This window comes from Bison bison, unplaced genomic scaffold, assembly GCF_000754665.1.
Source record: "Bison bison bison isolate TAMUID 2011002044 unplaced genomic scaffold, Bison_UMD1.0 scf7180017864471, whole genome shotgun sequence".
In the NCBI taxonomy this organism is placed as follows: domain Eukaryota; kingdom Metazoa; phylum Chordata; class Mammalia; order Artiodactyla; family Bovidae; genus Bison; species Bison bison.
This window is the reverse complement of record NW_011495032.1, coordinates 35351502-35368560: the sequence shown is the minus strand read 5'-3', so window position 1 is coordinate 35368560 and position 17059 is coordinate 35351502. Positions and strand designations below refer to the sequence as shown.

The following is a 17059-nucleotide window of genomic DNA, read 5'->3' as shown; positions in this document are numbered from 1 at the left end:
TTATTGCTCAAATGTCTACATCTGCAACACAAGAAGTTCATTGACAAAGACCCTCTGTTGTCACTGTCTATCAGGAGACATCCAGTGCTTATATCAGTGATACCATATGTAGCTTCTGAGATTTTTTTTTTTTTTTTTTTGAGGCACCAATTCTGTGTCATACCCTGTCCTCTGGCCTTGAACAAAGGCTGCTAGTATCCAGATTATCACATAGTGCCTCTTCATAGGTTTCTGGTCATAGTCACTTTTCCAGAATTTCATTTCTCATGAAGTTCCATCATTTTTTTTTGGCCCTAATTCTTCTACTATAAGCATTTAATTGCAGGCAAGGAGTCCCATGGGTAACAGATACAAAACTACTTTGGCCTCTATAGTTCTCTATTACTAACCCTTAATTCAGTTTCCTTTCTCTTCTTTATGGGGTGAAGGTTTTCATGCTCATGAATGGTTGCAAACAGAATTGGGTCATGAGAGTGGAGATGACTTTTGGGGCCCTAGATCTGTAAGCCAAAAGTATCCTATTACATAAAGCACTAGATTTACTGAGTTATGTTTTAGGATTATTCTTGGGAATTATAATATTTTTTCATATTAGAGGAATAGCAAGACCAGTGCAATTAATAATAGTGCAGATGAGGAGAAGAAAATTATGGGGTGATAAATATTTCCAAAAGGCCATTCTGGATAATTTGTGGGGCATGGATAAAAGGAGTAGTTGTGCAAACAAGGTGACATTAAGGTAACCTGGAGGAAAGTGATCTATGTGCAAGATGGTGATGGACCAACTCAAGCAGGAGCAGAGGAGAGCATGAGGAATGTCAGATGTATGAACCTTCCAGACTTGCTGAAGGATTGGAAGTGGCATGTGGAGGAAAAAGAGGCGTCAGGAATGACCGCTCGTTTTGACCTAAGCAATCTGGTGAATAGAGATGTCATTTACTGATATGGGTGGATTGAGAGAAGGGTTGGATCTGGGGACTGAAGTGAGGAACTCTGTTTTGAATAGAGGAAGTTTGAGATTCATTTCTATAAGACATGAAGATAGAAGTCTTGACTTTTAAATAAAGGGTCTTATCCAAAGCACTGGAGAGGCAGCGTGTTCTTCCAGGGCAAGGCAATTATGAAATTCCTTACAATGTCATTGAGGTCCAAACCTGCCAGACACTGGAACATCATGCATGAGACTTCCCTGCTGACACGTGTTGCAGTCTTTTATGTATGGTGGACCCTGATTGTTCTTCTATCTTTGTCTGTTTTTCTTTTTTCTAAATCTTTAGTCTCCAAGATTTTGCTTCTTATTATTAATAATTGGAAGATATGCCTGTTATTTACTATTTTAAGATGTTGTGTCCTCATCTACAAATGGGGATGATATTACTTAATGACTGTGTTGTTTTGATGATTACATTAGGTAATATTTGTGAAAATCTTAGTACAGTGCCTGAAATGTGAATAGTAATATAAATATCTTCCATTATGATTATTTTTGACAAACAGAATATTAATTTTTAAGCTGATTTGAAATATTTAGCAATGATACAAGGTATGAATGACAAAATAATAATTGATGTTTATTACACATATATAGATAAAAGAGACCTTTTCTTATTAAAATTAGTTAGCATTTTTGTACCTCCAAAGAACTGCAAAGTGTTAAAATCAGAATTCTGCATTTTATAAGCCCTTGAGGGGGTTTTCTGAGTTGGAAATATGGTCATGATACGAGTTGGTATTTCTTGTCTCATAAGATCTGGCTTACCTTTATGCAGATCAAAATTCCCACAGAAATAATGAGTCAAATACAGAAGCAGACAGCATTTAGATCACTTTTTTTGGGGGGGGCTGCTGTACTAGGGTTAAATCTTACCATATGTTACATATCAAGACCTTTGATTTGCTCAGGTTTTCCATTCCTTTGACATCTTCTAAATTTTGTTTTAAACCGAAGATTACTTCAAGTGTACCAGTTATTATGGAACTATTTTTGGAACAGAGTAAATGTATCCTAGAGAATATTATGTTAAGACTCTTTCTATTACATGAACAGAGCTATCTTGAAGAAGCAAAAGCCTGATCACTTAATAAAACCACAGTCTCTCCTTTGCCCATCCCGTTGAACCTGGAAGAGGGCCAGGCATGGCCAGTATAAGGTTAGATTCCATTCCATCAGCATAATAGTTAATAATAGTTGACTGACAGGGATGTGAAGGGTGCCCCCTTTTCCTCCCCGCTCCACCCCCATTCCAGGCTAACCTCTCTAGGGAACAGGCCATTCCTTTCCCCATTCCTAAAATTCTTTGCTCAAGCACAGCCAGGGGCTGCTGGACTGGTGCCTGATTGTATAAGGGGTGGGGGGTATCGCTCGGCATGAGTGGTTAGTTCCAGTAGTTTCTGCTGAGGAAGTCCAGAAACCTCCAGACAACATCTGTGGGGATATGGAAGAAAGGTGAGCCGCCCCTGCTGTGGCTCGTGTTTTGTGTGAAAAATAAGAGGACTCTTGTCCCTCATCTGAACTTAATACCACATCGAGATCACTTCTACCTGCATCCACGGGTGAATTCTCGTCTACGGAAAGTTAGTCTATTTTTTTGTGAATCACACCTCATGTCTTATATTAGTTTGCACTGTTCAGTATTTTCAGAGAGTGTAGTACTAGTAAATTAGTAACATTATGTAGCTTTCTCTCAGCCTTTTTTTTTTTTTTCCTGTTTGGATGTAGGTATTTGCAGGATAGGAACTATTCAAACAACTACAGCATTCCAGAGATTCTTTCCCTGGATTCTACATGCTTACATTCAGAGTTTTACTTAAATATTGAGGAACGCTACTGAATATTAAAGAACCTAAGATATTAATATAGTGTTCAGGTGAAAATTCAGAAGTTTTTTCCTAAGTCCAGGGAATTCCTGTTCTTAATGGGGTGATGATTCCTATTCTGAGCAGTCTTGAGATCTGTAATTCGGTGAAGTTAATATTTGGTGTGGCTTGCTGTTTGGATTAGCAATTATACTTTACTCCACATCTCACCAAGACAGAGCCGCTTGCTAACTTTTAATCACCGCCTTCTCAAGTTTAAGAGCTTGGCCAGAGTGATCCCGGAAAGTCTCAACATTTTCCAGTGAGTAAAGTCCATCTCTTTTGGAGATCTTGACACCTATCATTAACAAGGTGCAACCTCCTTCGGGATAATTGAGAACAGAGACCCGCTCTTCTGTATGCACAACAAAACATACAGAGGTTATGCATCAGGATAAGATAATTTTTCAACAGAGTGCATTATATTGACCAGCAGGCTAACCCTGCATCATGTCGCCTCCTTCATTCTGCTGATTATGTTGTGGGTTTCAAATGTTTTTCTCAGGTCAGTTTCCCTATCATTAATGCTGCAACACCTTTACTGAGTAGATACCTACTCTCTCATTCTTTTATTACACCAGAGTGAAACCTGCACGTTACATTCTCACAGGTTGATGAATACACTCCAGTTTTACTAGCTTTTGTGCTTGTTTAGTTGCTTAGTTGTGTCTGACTCTTTGAGACCCTAGGGGCTGTAGCCCACCAGGCTTCTCTGTCCATGGGGATTCTCCAGACTAGAGTACTGGAGTGGGTTGCCATTTCCTTCTCTACTAGCTTTTGTAAATGAGATTTGAAAATAGTTTTGTAGAATCAGAATATGATGAATAAAGTCTTTAATCGGGTTTTATTTAACACAGCCTTATTTGAATGAAATCATAGTGAACTATGTTAATATTTGATGTAAACGTGCTAGTATACATGCCTTTCATCCTTTAAGATGTCAATGGTGTCACTTAACTCACTGGCAAATTTGGCTGATAACAAGGATGTGTCCCGAAGCCTCTATTTTTTATAATATATATAATCCACAAAATAGCTGTTCTTTAGCACCTTTTAATAAAAGGAGTTCAACTTCTTACTTTAAAAAATGCTTCTTAGAACAATTGCTTTTATCATCTGTTTATATTATAACTAATCAGAAAGATAACTTGGAAAAGGATTCAGTTGGATTCAGGAAACATTTTCTGCATGTTAGTATGTGTCAGCCACTGTGTTAAGTGCCTGGAATGCAGAGGTGAATAAGATTGTTCTCAGATCAGAGTTTAATAGAAGAGACAGTTAAGTCATATCACTGCCCTTACTGTTGGGGTGTAGATTCACTATTCTGAAAACACCCATTAATTTTGCCAAAATTCATTAGAAAAGGATATTCTCTAGGGAAATGATTTGGGGCTGTACCTGGTATGATGAAAGCAGGAAAATGAGGACAAACAAGGACATCCAATGAAAGGGAATATGCGTAAGTAAAGAGCGTTGGACCAGTGTGTGGTGGGGAAGCAGAGAGGAGCTGATGCAAAAGTTGCAAAATACAACTTCCACAAATTCATGTTATTGCTATTTTTCAGTTTAGAGAAGTGGTAGCAATATATTTTTTCATGTAATGCCCATTCCAACAAGATCTTGGGGCTTTGTTGCAACTTAGAAAATACTTCAAGAAGAGATGGTGAAGGGACCTGTTTTTCTCAAATGCTAAAGGCTGCAGAGGTTTTCAAATAAATAGCAAGAAGAACTTAACTGAGATTGAAGTCGCTTAGTTTCTGATGGGAAAGAGAATTATTATGTCATTTACACTTCATTCATTCTTTTTTTTTTTTTCATGTTTTCAAGGATTTCTTTTATTTCCTCAGACATACAAAACATAGGTATCTTATATTCTCTGATTATTCCAGTATCTGAAATGGCTACAGAATGTTATTTCTCCTGGCACATTCATTCATTCTTGGATTCATATGTACAGCAGTGCTAATGCACTATCTGCTATATACCTACTACCATCCTTGATGTTGAGAAGACATCAGGTGACTAAGATAGATGTGATACTTGCTATCATCACATATCTTTCCTTAAGAGCTTTAAGAACCTTAAGGTTGGGGGAAGTCAACAGTTGTTCTCTTCTCAAGTACACTTCTGTTTTAAAGCGACAAATGGTTTTTTACTTATATATTTTATCATTTTAAGATTGTTTCAAAGATATTTTTGTTTGCTTTGCTTCTAGATCTCATACATGTTAATGTTTGTGTCCCAAACTATAATAAAAATAATTACTAAATACATAACAGTGACTGTAGGAGCCAAACTAATATTGGGTGAACAAACTATAGGTTTGGAGAATCCTTTGAGCAAGGAGAGAAAAAGAGAACTAACTTTTCTTGAGTGCGTGCATGGTAAGTCACTTCAGTCGTGTCCAACTCTTTGCAACCCTATGGACTGTAGCCCACCAGGCTCCTCTGTCCAGGGGATTCTCCAGGCAAGAATACTGGAATGGGTGGCCATGCCCTGCTCCAGGGGCTCTTCCTGAACCAGGGATCAAACCCATCTCTTATGTCTCCTGCATTGGCAGGCAGATCCTTAACCACTAGCACCACCTGGGAAGCCACTTTTATTGAACACCATTATGTGGTAGGCCTTAGGTGAGACGATTTCAAATACTTTATACCATTTAGTCCTGGGAAAGTATCTGTGGGAAGTGCCTTTCATTCAGTTTTTTATATTGGAGAAACATTCTAGGGGAGAGAAACAGAGGCCAACTAACTTGCTCTATGATACACAGCTGTAAGTGACAGCTTTGGGATTTGAAATCAAGATGGTTTGATTCCACAGCATGTGTTCAGTTTACAGTGGCTTCAACAGTGGTGTTTGAATAATTGGTAAATGATAAGCCTCAGATTTGTTATTTAAACTGAGGCCTAACTTACTTTAAAATCTGCTCTTTCCCCTAGAGCTTGTGCAGGTTACTTAAACTTTATTATTGTAAAAGCAGAGGGTTTTTATACTTAATTTTAATATTTCTTCCTTTCTATGCTATAGTCTTTTATATTGTTTTGCTTATATGGCTCATTTTAACTGAAGGTTGGAAAGTTTATTATCTTCTGTTGAAAGTATAAAATGGTTATGATTGTTCAGTTGCTAAGTTGTGTTCAACTTTTTGACACCCCATGTACTACCACATACCAGGCTCCTCTGTCCTCCACTATCTCCCAGAGTTTGCTCAAATTCATATCCATTGAGTCAGTCATGCTATCTAACCATCTCATCTTCTGCCTCCCCTTCTCCTTTTGCCTTCAGTCTTTCCCAGCATCAGAGTCTTCTCCAGTGAGTCAGCTGTTTGCATCAGGTAGCCAAAGTACTGGAGCTTCAACTTTCAGTAGCAGTCCTTCCAATGAATATTCAGGGTTGATTTCCTTTAGGACTGACTGGTTTGATTTCCTTGCAGTCCAAGGGACTCTCAAGAGTCTTCTCCAGCACCACAATTCAAGAGCATCAGTTCTTCAGTGCTCAGTCGTTATGGTCCAACTGTCACATCTCTACAGGAAAAATCATAGCTTTGTCTGTATGGACCTTTGTTGGCAGTGATGTCTCTGCTTTTTAATACACTGTCTAAGTTTGTCATAGATTTCCTTTCAAGGAGCAAGCATCTTAATTTCATGGCTGCAGTCACCATCTGCAGTGACTTTGGAGCTCAAGATAGTAAAATCTGTCATTGCTTCTACTTTTCCCCTTCTATTTGCCGTGAAGTGATGGGACCAGGTGTCATGATCTTAGTTTTGCTGCTGCTGCTGCTGCTGCTAAGTCGCTTCAGTTGTGTCCGACTCTTTGAGATCCCATAGGCAGCAGTCCACCAGGCTCCCCCGTCCCTGGGATTCTCCAGGCAAGAACAGTGGAGTGGGTTGCCATTTCCTTCTCCAATGCATGAAAGTGGAAAGTGAAAGTGAAGTCGTTCAGTCGTGTCTGACTCTTTGCGACCCCATGGACTGCAGCCTACCAGGCTCCTCCGTCCATGGGATTTTTCCAGGCAAGAGTACTGGAGTGGGTTGCCATCACCTTCTCCGATCTTAGTTTTATGTATGTTCAATTTTAAGCCAGCTTTTTCCACTCTTTTCTTTCACCCTCATCAAGTGGCTCTTTAGTTCCTCTTCACTTTCTGCCATTAGAGTGGTATCCTGTGCATATCTGAGGTTGTGGTATTTCTCCCGGCAATCTTGATTCCAGCTTGTAATTCATCCAGTCTGGCATTTCACATTAATGTACTCTGTACTCTGCATATAAATTGGAGAAGGCAATGGCAACCCACTCCAGTACTCTTGCCTGGAAAATGCCGTGGACAGAGGTGCCTGGTAGGCTGCAGTCCATGGGGTCGCTAAGAGTCGGACACGACTGAGTGACTTCACTTTCACTTATATATGTATATATAAATTGCTGTTGGAGTTCTTGGCAGATTGCATTGACATGTAGTGTATAGCAGTGAATAGAATAAAACTAGAAAAATTAATTTCTATTTGGCATATTACTAAAAATCCTGGATTTTTCATATACTGGATAACTTGTAATCAACTTCACTTATAACTTGATTCTGTGTTCCACTGCTTCTTTGGATGCTTTTATTAGGTCTGTGGTTTAGTTTAGTTCTAGTTTAGTTCTCATTAAAGTATATTTAGTAATCTGTCTGACTTTATAGCCTGACCTCTGACTTTAACGGCTGAATATCCTTAACAGACTGAGATTCTGGACCCTAACCAGAGAGGACATTAGGAGCTGTGTGGTGGAGAATTACATTTGTTAGTCCTGCTCTGACCTTGGTACCTCAGTTCCTTAGGGCCCGAGTGTGTGGTTTGCTTTCAGGGTTTTGAGTTTCTTGCCCTTTCCCCATAACTAGCTTCAGAGCAGCAATTGTTTATACTCTATTATTTCATACTCATACTGCATTCATACATGTTGTTCCCTGTTCCTGGATGTCTTCCCACACAGTTTGGCAAACCTCATGTTTCAAGATGAAGTTTTGTCATATTCTTTGGGAAGCCTTCTTTGGTCTTCCCTCCCTTTACACTTCCTCCCATATCTAAGTCCGCTTATCTATTTGCACGCATCCCACGGTATTCTCACTATTTATTGACTTTCTGTCTCTACCAGACTTTGAGCTCATTGTAGTTCAGTATATATTTAAAAGAATGAATGACTTCTGCTACTTCATTTTGAATCATTGCCCATCACCTGTCTTGCATCTGCTTTGAGAGTATTATGGATACTGGAGTGGAATTGAACCTAATAATGATATACTCATATACTTTTTTTTTTTCCCTTCTATTCTGGCTAATATCTTGATTTCAGTGTACCTTTGGTTCATGTCCCAGTTTGAGTCTTTGGAAAACACTGGCCAGCTCTGTGTGTTGTAAGTCTTCCTAAACTATTTCTTACACTCTTCCCAGGCCTGATATGTCTGCTCTTGAGTTTTATGGGCAGTGGTTCTGCCTCATTCATCTTTCTAGCCTCTGAGTTTATGAATTTGCCTAGGTTAATAAATGTTGGAAAATGAAGAAGAATTCTAATTACTTTTTATCAATTTTAATAAATTTATATTTTAAAAAATCCAGCCTTCCGCTTAGAAAATACTCTTTATGAAAGGAATTTTTAATGATCAGGAATGACTTAAGAATACATCAAGACTATACCAAGCATTTCATCTTCAACTAAATTTAGGATTATGGAGAGAACTTAGTAAATGATCTTATTTTTCCTCCATGTGTGTTGCAGTTATTAATGTGATCAAAATTAGTTAGGATTTTGAGTCAGTGATATGCATCGTGTAGTTTTGGTAAATTATCATCAAATCATTCTTTACCATGACTAACCCAGATATTTTATCTTAAATTTTCCCTGTTTCAAAGATAATATTGGGCTTTTAAAAGTATCCATGAGGTCTGTGAAATTTTACTATATTTAAGCAGTTCTTTGAAAGTATTTTCTAAATATTTACTACTTCTCATTTACTTTACATACAGTTTTAGTCACTTGCATTTTACCCATATCTCTTACTGTTGTACATTGTTAAAGGTTTGATCACTTATTTTCTATTTGAATCATTTTCAAGGTTCTTGTCTTTCTAAATTACACTTGCTGCACTTTTATAACTGTTGCCTCTGGACTGATTGATCAACTGATTGATTTTCTTACCTATTTTCTCTTTAGTTTTTTTTTTTTTTTAATTTTATTTTATTTTTAAACTTTACAATATTGTATTGGTTTTGCCAAATATCGAAATGAGTCCGCCACAGGTATACATGTGTTCCCCATCCTGAACCTTCCTCCCTCCTCCCTCCCCATACCATCCCTCTGGGTTGTCCCAGTGCATCAGCCCCAAGCATCCAGTATTATGCATCGAACCTGGACTGGCGACTCATTTCATATATGATATTATATGTATTTCAATGCCATTCTCCCAAATCATCCCACCCTCTCCCTCTCCTACAGAGTCCAAAAGACTGTTCTATACATCAGTGTCCCTTTTGCTTTAATATGGAAAATTTGAATAATAGAGACGTAGATGTTTACTGAGCATTCACGCATCCATCACTTAGCTTCAGTAGTTATCAATTCATAGTCTTCTATTTTTTTAGCATATTCCCCAAATAATTATGTTAAAGTAAATCTTCAGCTTCTTAGGAATAAATAAAATTAATTTGTCACTAATAAAGCGTAGATTACTGGATAAGCAAAATAAGACTTTCTTTTATCTACTACGGGACTTCCCTGGTGGCTCAGGTGGTAAAAGAATCTGCCTCTAATGCAAGAGACCTGGGTTCAATCCCTGGGTCAGGAATATCCACTGGAGAAGGGAATGGCTACCCACTCTAGTAGTCTTGCCTGGAAAATTGTATGGACAGAGGAGCCTGGTGGGCTACAATCCATGGGGTTGCAAAGAATTGGACATGGCTGAATGAGTAACTCTGACATTTTACCTGTTACCACATTAGAACTGAATATACGAGATATTTGTATGTAGTTATATATCAGAACTGAATATACCAGATATATTTATATTTATATTTTATAGATACCTCAGGTTATAGAGTAGCTCATACTTGGTGCCTTTTTTTTTCTTAAGAATATCTTTATTCCTTTTGTTCCTTTGAACTTTCTAGTTGTAAGTTATAGGAAGTTGAATTGGGGCACAAGTGATTTTTAAGTGTTAATTTTTGGGGGGCTAGAAATAGCTCATCAATTTATCAAATTAAGTAGTTGGTTTCTTAAAAGCTTTTGGTAGGGTTCCAGGGAACAAAGGAAATGATAGGTGAATTTTGATTGGGGCAGATGATAAGAAAGCATATACAGAGTCTTGTTCATTTAGGATGTGTGTGGAAAGAACATACTAGACATCAAACTGGAGAGTGTAAAACATGGTCAATTAGATGCCTTATTGTCCCTCGTATTTTTAGTAAAATGGAAGTAAAAGAGAAAAAAAAAATTTCGGATATTTTATTCACATTTTATACAGTTTTGTTTGAACTGGCAAACATATCCTGCCCAATTGTGGTGGGATGTTATAAGCTTCTTCTCTTGGTAGTGTGTAAAAAATTTTACGATGGAGATTTATGGATCAAGCCTGTTGCTCATAGATATTCCTTCACCTCACCTCACAGAATTAAGAACGTTAAAAAAAAAAAATAAGACATGCAGTAGTTCTAGTTTTTTAGATTAACCTCATGATGATGGACTAGCCCTTTTATTATCAACCTGGGATTTCAGAAGTTAGTACTTATCATGTGACTGTAGTCTTTCATGGATCCGGAAACAGAAAACTCTTAGAGAATACAGATTGGCTGTGAGGTTGACATGGGAGAGAAGGATGACCTTGGTATAGCAGGAAATTACAGTAGAGTCTCATCCTGTTTAGGGATTTTCTATCTGGCCCATGCTTATGTCAACTTTGAAAAAATAAATAGCCAGTTATCTCACCAGTAAAATGAGTTTATTCAGAAATAGTCATAGGAATTGCAGTTCAGGAAATGCAAACTATGGCAGTCTATAGGCAAATGCAAAGAACAAAGCACGGGAACTTGCTTTCATAAGGAAAGTTGGGAGTTGGAGGTATGTTCTAAATGAAAGTTCTTTGGAGGAAAGTAAAAGTTCATCGTGGCAGTGGCCTCTCATTGGCAGAGATATGGCATTTTCCTTTGGCTTAGCTTGTTGCTGGACAAGAAGAAAATCTTCTTTCCTTCTGCTGGGGGACTAAAGTGAAGACATCTTCCTGTTGGAGATACAAGGTACAACTCTTCCTGTTAAGGGGTAACTGATGACAAGTGGTAGGGCGTGAGAGTTCCCTCTGCAGGTATTCCTGACTCTAATTTTAGTTGAGATTTCCTTTATTAATTTCACATCCCCCCTTTTGATTAAGAACTTTTCTTGAAAGCATTGCTTATCAAGAGTCAGGTTCTCCACATCTAGTGGTTTGTCCCTATATGCCAGCAAGGACTTTTCCTGCTTGCCATGTCCCATGTTGGAGAAAAAGTGTGCAGATTGGAAATGGCTTGAGGCCACATTTGAGTAACAAGGAAAGGTAGTTGGGAGAACTCTCAGGCATTTCTTATCCAGTCTATATTTTGTCATGGTTATAAATGTTGTTTCCTAATTTTACTGTGTTTTGACCTCTCCAGAGGCAGTTTTCCATGTGCAATAGGAGATGCTGGCTATCACACAGACACTCCCTTGCTCAGCAAGTAGATAATCAAGTGCTATATTATTATCCAGTACTATTTTAGCCATTGAGTCAGATATCATTGCTGAGCTAAAACTGCTTTGGCTATGGAATTGGCCACCTTTGTTAGGGAGAGATTTCTGATCATTTGTTCCATTGGCACTTATTCCCATCTATAGAAAGAAAGCTCTAACTATGGAGGCAGACCCAGAACCACATATGCTTATTGGATGTTCTCCTTTAGAGTATGATTATAGAGGTTTAATGAGATAGACCAGTGGGATGCTTCTATTATGTTATGAAGAGAGAACAGAAAAGTAAATGCAGCAAGTGCACACTGTCCTTTTATCCTTCTGCTGTCAAGGCAGTGAGTTGCCTAAGCATAAAGGCCTTACTAGGACCTCCACATGTAAAGATGTAGCCAGGAGGTTTGCATAACTGACAGTGTCTCTGGACCCATTCACTGGTACAGAGACATTAACATCATTCAGCCAATGCTCAGACATAATATTAGTATACATCAAAAGGCTATTTAAATATATTGGTATGTCAGTATTGACTTCTGTAGCACATTTAACAGCCACGTGTCACAGGAAGCAGTAGACAGGTGCATTAGACGTCCTGTTACAAGGGGAACAGACTCCCACTGAACCCATGAAAATACTTTGTTGTTTTTCAATCACTAAGTCATGTGTGACTATTTGCAACCCCATGAACTGCAACATGCCAGGCTCCCTCGTCCTTCGCTATCTCCCGGAGTTTGCTCAAACTCATTTGCATTGAGTCAGTTATGCCATCCAACCATCTCATCCTCTGTTGCTCCCTTCTCCTCCTCCTCCTCTCAGTCTTTCCCAGCATCAAGGTCTTTTCCAGTGAGTTGGCTTTTCATAAATACATACTATTCTGAAAAACAAAAACATTTAACAAGAGTTTCAGAACCTTTGAGGGATCATGGAGGGAGAAAAGGATTAATGCTTCAACCTTTGTTACAAAGGTATATTTTACCAAATTGCTCTAAGTTATAAATAGCTTAAAGGAGAGGAGAAAAAGAAGCTCTTTACCTCTGGAAAACAAAACATTAAAGCAATTGTTTTTTTTTTTTTTTTATTAGAGTTTAAGGTTATCCAATTTGTTATTAAGATCTTAAGCTTAACAAAAACCTGTATATTAGAGTACCTATGAATTTTTTTTCCATCCCCTTTGACTCTGAGTAATGTTAACTTTAACAAAGCCAGTTATTTCATCAGCAAAATGAATTTTTTTCAGGAATGAGCAGAGGAATTCCAATTTGGGAAATGAAAGCTGTGGTGGAGCATAGGATGTCCAGAGAACAAGGGAGGGGAACTTGCTTTTATATCAAAAACTGGGGATTGTCAGCAGGTGTTACAAAATAAAGTTCAGTGGGGTAGGAGTTCAGGGTGGTGATGGCTTCTCATTGGCCAAGCTGTGGCATTTCTCACTGGTTGAGCTTGTTACTGGACAAGAAGAAAATCTTCCTTCCTCTTACAGGGGAAGTAGAGGCACTTTCCCGTTAGTAGCAAAGTAGAGGCACTTTCCTGTTTGAGATGCAAGGTCCATCACTTCCTTCTTACGGTAATTGATGAGGCGTGATACAGCTTGCGGAGAAGGCAATGGCAAGCCACTCCAGTACTCTTGCCTAGAAAATCCCATGGATGGAGGAGCCTGGTAGGCTGCAGTCTATGGGGTCGCTACAAGTCGGACGTGACTGAGCGACTTCACTTTCACACAATGGAGAAGGCAATGGCAACCCACTCCAGTGTTCTTGCCTGGAGAATCCCAGGGACGGCAGAGCCTGGTGGGCTGCCGTCTATGGGGTCGCACAGAGTCGGACACGACTGAAGCGACTTAGCAGCAACAGCAGCAGCAGATACATCTTGAGAGTGCTGTCTGCAGATCTTCCTGACTCTAGTTTTAGTTGAAGCTTCCTTTAATAATTTTTACTCTTATGAAGGAGATAATTGACTTAATGATCAAAATTAGGTAGCAACTCACTTTATTTCACCAAAATGTAAAATTTCCTTTCTGGCTTTACTTTTAAAGACAAAGCCCAATATTTGGCTCAAAAATAAACAAACAGCTACCAAAATGTAAGTTGTGACTCTTCATCTTATTTTGTAATTTTACTCAGGTCAATTGAGTTCCCTGAGATTCAGTTTCTTTATATGTATTTAGAAAATACATGTACCTTATATTGTAGTGTGACAATCTAATGAGATGGCAGATTTCAAAAATTTCTATGAACTATATGAAACTATCTGAGTTCCATTATAATGTAAACAGACAAAATAGTCTTATAATCTGTATATAAGGGAAAATTCTGCCTTTAAAAAAATGTGTATTTTTCTTTAAATGTTTTCATCAAAAATTTGAATAAGCTATGCATTTTTTTTTCAGATTTCATTAACAATTTCAGTCTGGTTTTACACAACAATTCTTATGTTGTTGTTCAGTTGCTAAGTTGTGTCCAGCTCTTTGCAACCCCATGAATTACAACACACTGGCCTTCCTTGTCTTTCATTATATCCCAGAGTTTGCTCAAATTCATGTCCCTTGAGTCAGTGACGCCATCCATCCATCTCATCCTCTGTTGCCCCCTTCTCCTGCCCTCAGTCTTTCCCAGCATCAGAGTCTTTTCCAGTGAATCCATCTTCAAATCAGGTGACCAAGGTATTGGAGCTTCAGCAGCAACAGACCTTCCAATGAATATTCAGGGTTGATTACTTTTAGGATTGACTGGTGTGATCTCCTTGCAGTCCAAGGGACTCTCAAGAGTCTTCTCCAGCACAGTTCGAAAGCATCGATTCTTTGGTTCTCAGCCTACTTTATGGTCCAACTCTCACGTCCATACGTGACTACTGAAAAAACCACAGCTTTGACTATATGGACTTCTGTTGGCTAAGTGTTGTCTCTGCTTTTTAATACACAGCCTAGGTTTGTCATAGCTTTTCTTCCAAGGAGCAGGTGTCTTATAATTTCATGGCTGTAATTACTGTCCGCTGTGGTGTTGCAGCCCAGGAAAATAAAATCTGCTACTGTTGCCACTTTTTCCTCATCTATTTGCCATGAAGTGATGGGACCAGATGCCATGATCTTAGTTTTTTTAATGTTGAGTTTTAAGCCAGGTGAGGCTTTTCACTCTCCTCTTTCACCTTCATGAAGAGGCTCTTTAGTTCCTCTTTGATTTCTGCCATAAGAGTGGTGTCATCTACAGATCTTGATTCCAGTTTATAATTCATCCAGCCCAGCATTTTACATGATGTACTCTGGATATGGGTTAAATAAACAGGGTGACAATAGACAGCTTTGACAGTATGTAACCAGCTTTTATTCTGAGGTAACCAGAATTTTCCTTGAAGACTTTTAATTGTATGTGTCCTGATTTTGTAAATGCATATGCTTGATTTTTTATAGTGAATTGTAGGATTTTTTATAGTGAATTGGATGTGGAAGTGGGCTGTGTTGCAGGCTTTTCTTAATTTAAAATAGCTTATAGAAATTTTCCTGAACATTTGAAAATGAATAACCATACCATAGTATTGAGGAAAGGAAATGACAGTATTCCATTTCCCCTCATTTATGTGTTAAATATTTAATTCCTGAACTGTCATAATAACTGTAGTTAATACATTTGTCTTTAGAGCTGAAAAGTATTTCACATACATTATCTCATTTGATTTAATTAAAAGACTAGTGTACAAATACTGAATAGATAGATCCATAGATGCTATGTCAGTGAAACTAAATTACAAGCTGTCATTTAATTTTCAGATTAGCATTATATGCTCAATACACATTATTTCCTAATAGTTCTGTCTCATTTATGTCTTATGTATATCTTATATTTAGGAATTCTATTATTATTTTAGTAATGGCATTATGTCGTTGGAATCCTTTCATGTTTCTGTATATTGGAACAAATGGAACATCTTATCTACAAGTGGGTTTCTCTGTGTAAATGAAAAACTGTGAGATAATTCCTATGACACGTTCATTCCTGAAAAGAATCTTGGGTTTTATGAGGCTTAATTCATTTTTTCTCCCTGTTTGCAAAAATCTAGTTTTAGCTTAAATGTTCTCATGTGTAGAAAAGGTTTGGAAAACACCTATATTGATTTTTACAAATAGCAATTTAAAAAATAGTTTTTGTGTGTCTGTGTTCTTTACCATGTATATGTGAATTGCTGTAATGCCACAACTCCTCTGCATTTTGCTGTGTGCCATTAACCTAAATTTGGTAAAGTCTAGTGCCTAGATGGTGGCATATTTTTAGTGTTTGCTTTTAATTACTTTATGCCCATGAGGTTGAGGTTGTGTTGTGCTTAGTTGTGTCTGAATCTTTGCAATCCCATGGACTGTAGCTCGCAGGACTCCTCTGTCCATGGAATTTTCTAGGCAAGAATTTGGAGTCGTCATTTCCTACTCCAGGGGATCTTTCCAGCCTAGGGACTGAACTCGTATCTCTGGCATCTCCTGCCTTGGCAGGCAGATTCTTTACCACTGCGCCACCTGGGAAGCCGTTCATCCCAGGTGAGGAAAGATCATAAATTTTCTTTCCATATTCTTCAGATTGTATGTCAGTGCTTGAATTATACCCAGATAGAAGTCACATGAAGACATTTTATGTGTATTTTTCACCCCAAAGGAGTATTAAAATAAGTTTAGTGTTTTTAGTATACATTACCTAATGGTTATTTTGTTAATATTTGTCAATTAAGGAAAATTAATCAGCTATTTCCTTTGAGGACACTAGTTTTATTTTTAAAGAAGGTTTTTATACTGCCGCAGAAAAGCAATATTTGAACTAGAATTGTCAAATGACAGTCAATAGATAATATATTTTAAATGAAATCCAGAGCAAATGTAAAAAAAATTGTAATACACTTCTACTAATGACATTGTCAGAACATCTACCTACATTTAAGTCACATAGAGCATATATATGTATTTTTTTACTGAGTAGCCCTTGTTCTTATTTCTTGGTTAATTTTAAATATTGCTGCTGATATGCTGATTTTAAGTATTTAATTAACCATTTTGCTAATGAACATAAACATACATGGCGTGTGCTAATGGATTATATCACTAATACATGCCATAATTTTTAGGAAACTTTTCCCAGTGAGATCTACTATTTCATATTTAGGGTTAATGAATGGGAACGAAACATACATTCAATATGGATAAGGCTATATTAAACCAGCAGAACAAAATAAAACTTTTTAAACTGATCAGAATAAGGCAGTGTTCAGTTCAGTTCAGTTCAGTTGCTCAGTCATGTCCAACTGTTTTCGACCCCATGAATCGCAGCATGCCACACCTCCCTGTCCATCAACAACTCCCGGAGTCCACTCAGACTCACGTCCATCGAGTCAGTGATGCCATCCAGCCATCTCATCCTCTGTCGTCCCCTTCTCCTCCTGCCCCCAATCCCTCCCAGCATCAGAGTCTTTTCCAATGAGTCAACTCTTCGCATGAGGTGGCCAAAGTACTGGA

General features: G+C 38.0%; 1 protein-coding gene across 16 annotated transcripts in view; it reads left to right on the top strand.

Annotated features, from left to right (window-relative positions):
* IKZF2 (IKAROS family zinc finger 2 (Helios)) overlaps positions 1 to 17059 on the top strand; it is a 181828-nt gene that overhangs the window by 71015 nt on the left and 93754 nt on the right. The gene's annotated exons all lie outside the window — the stretch shown is intronic.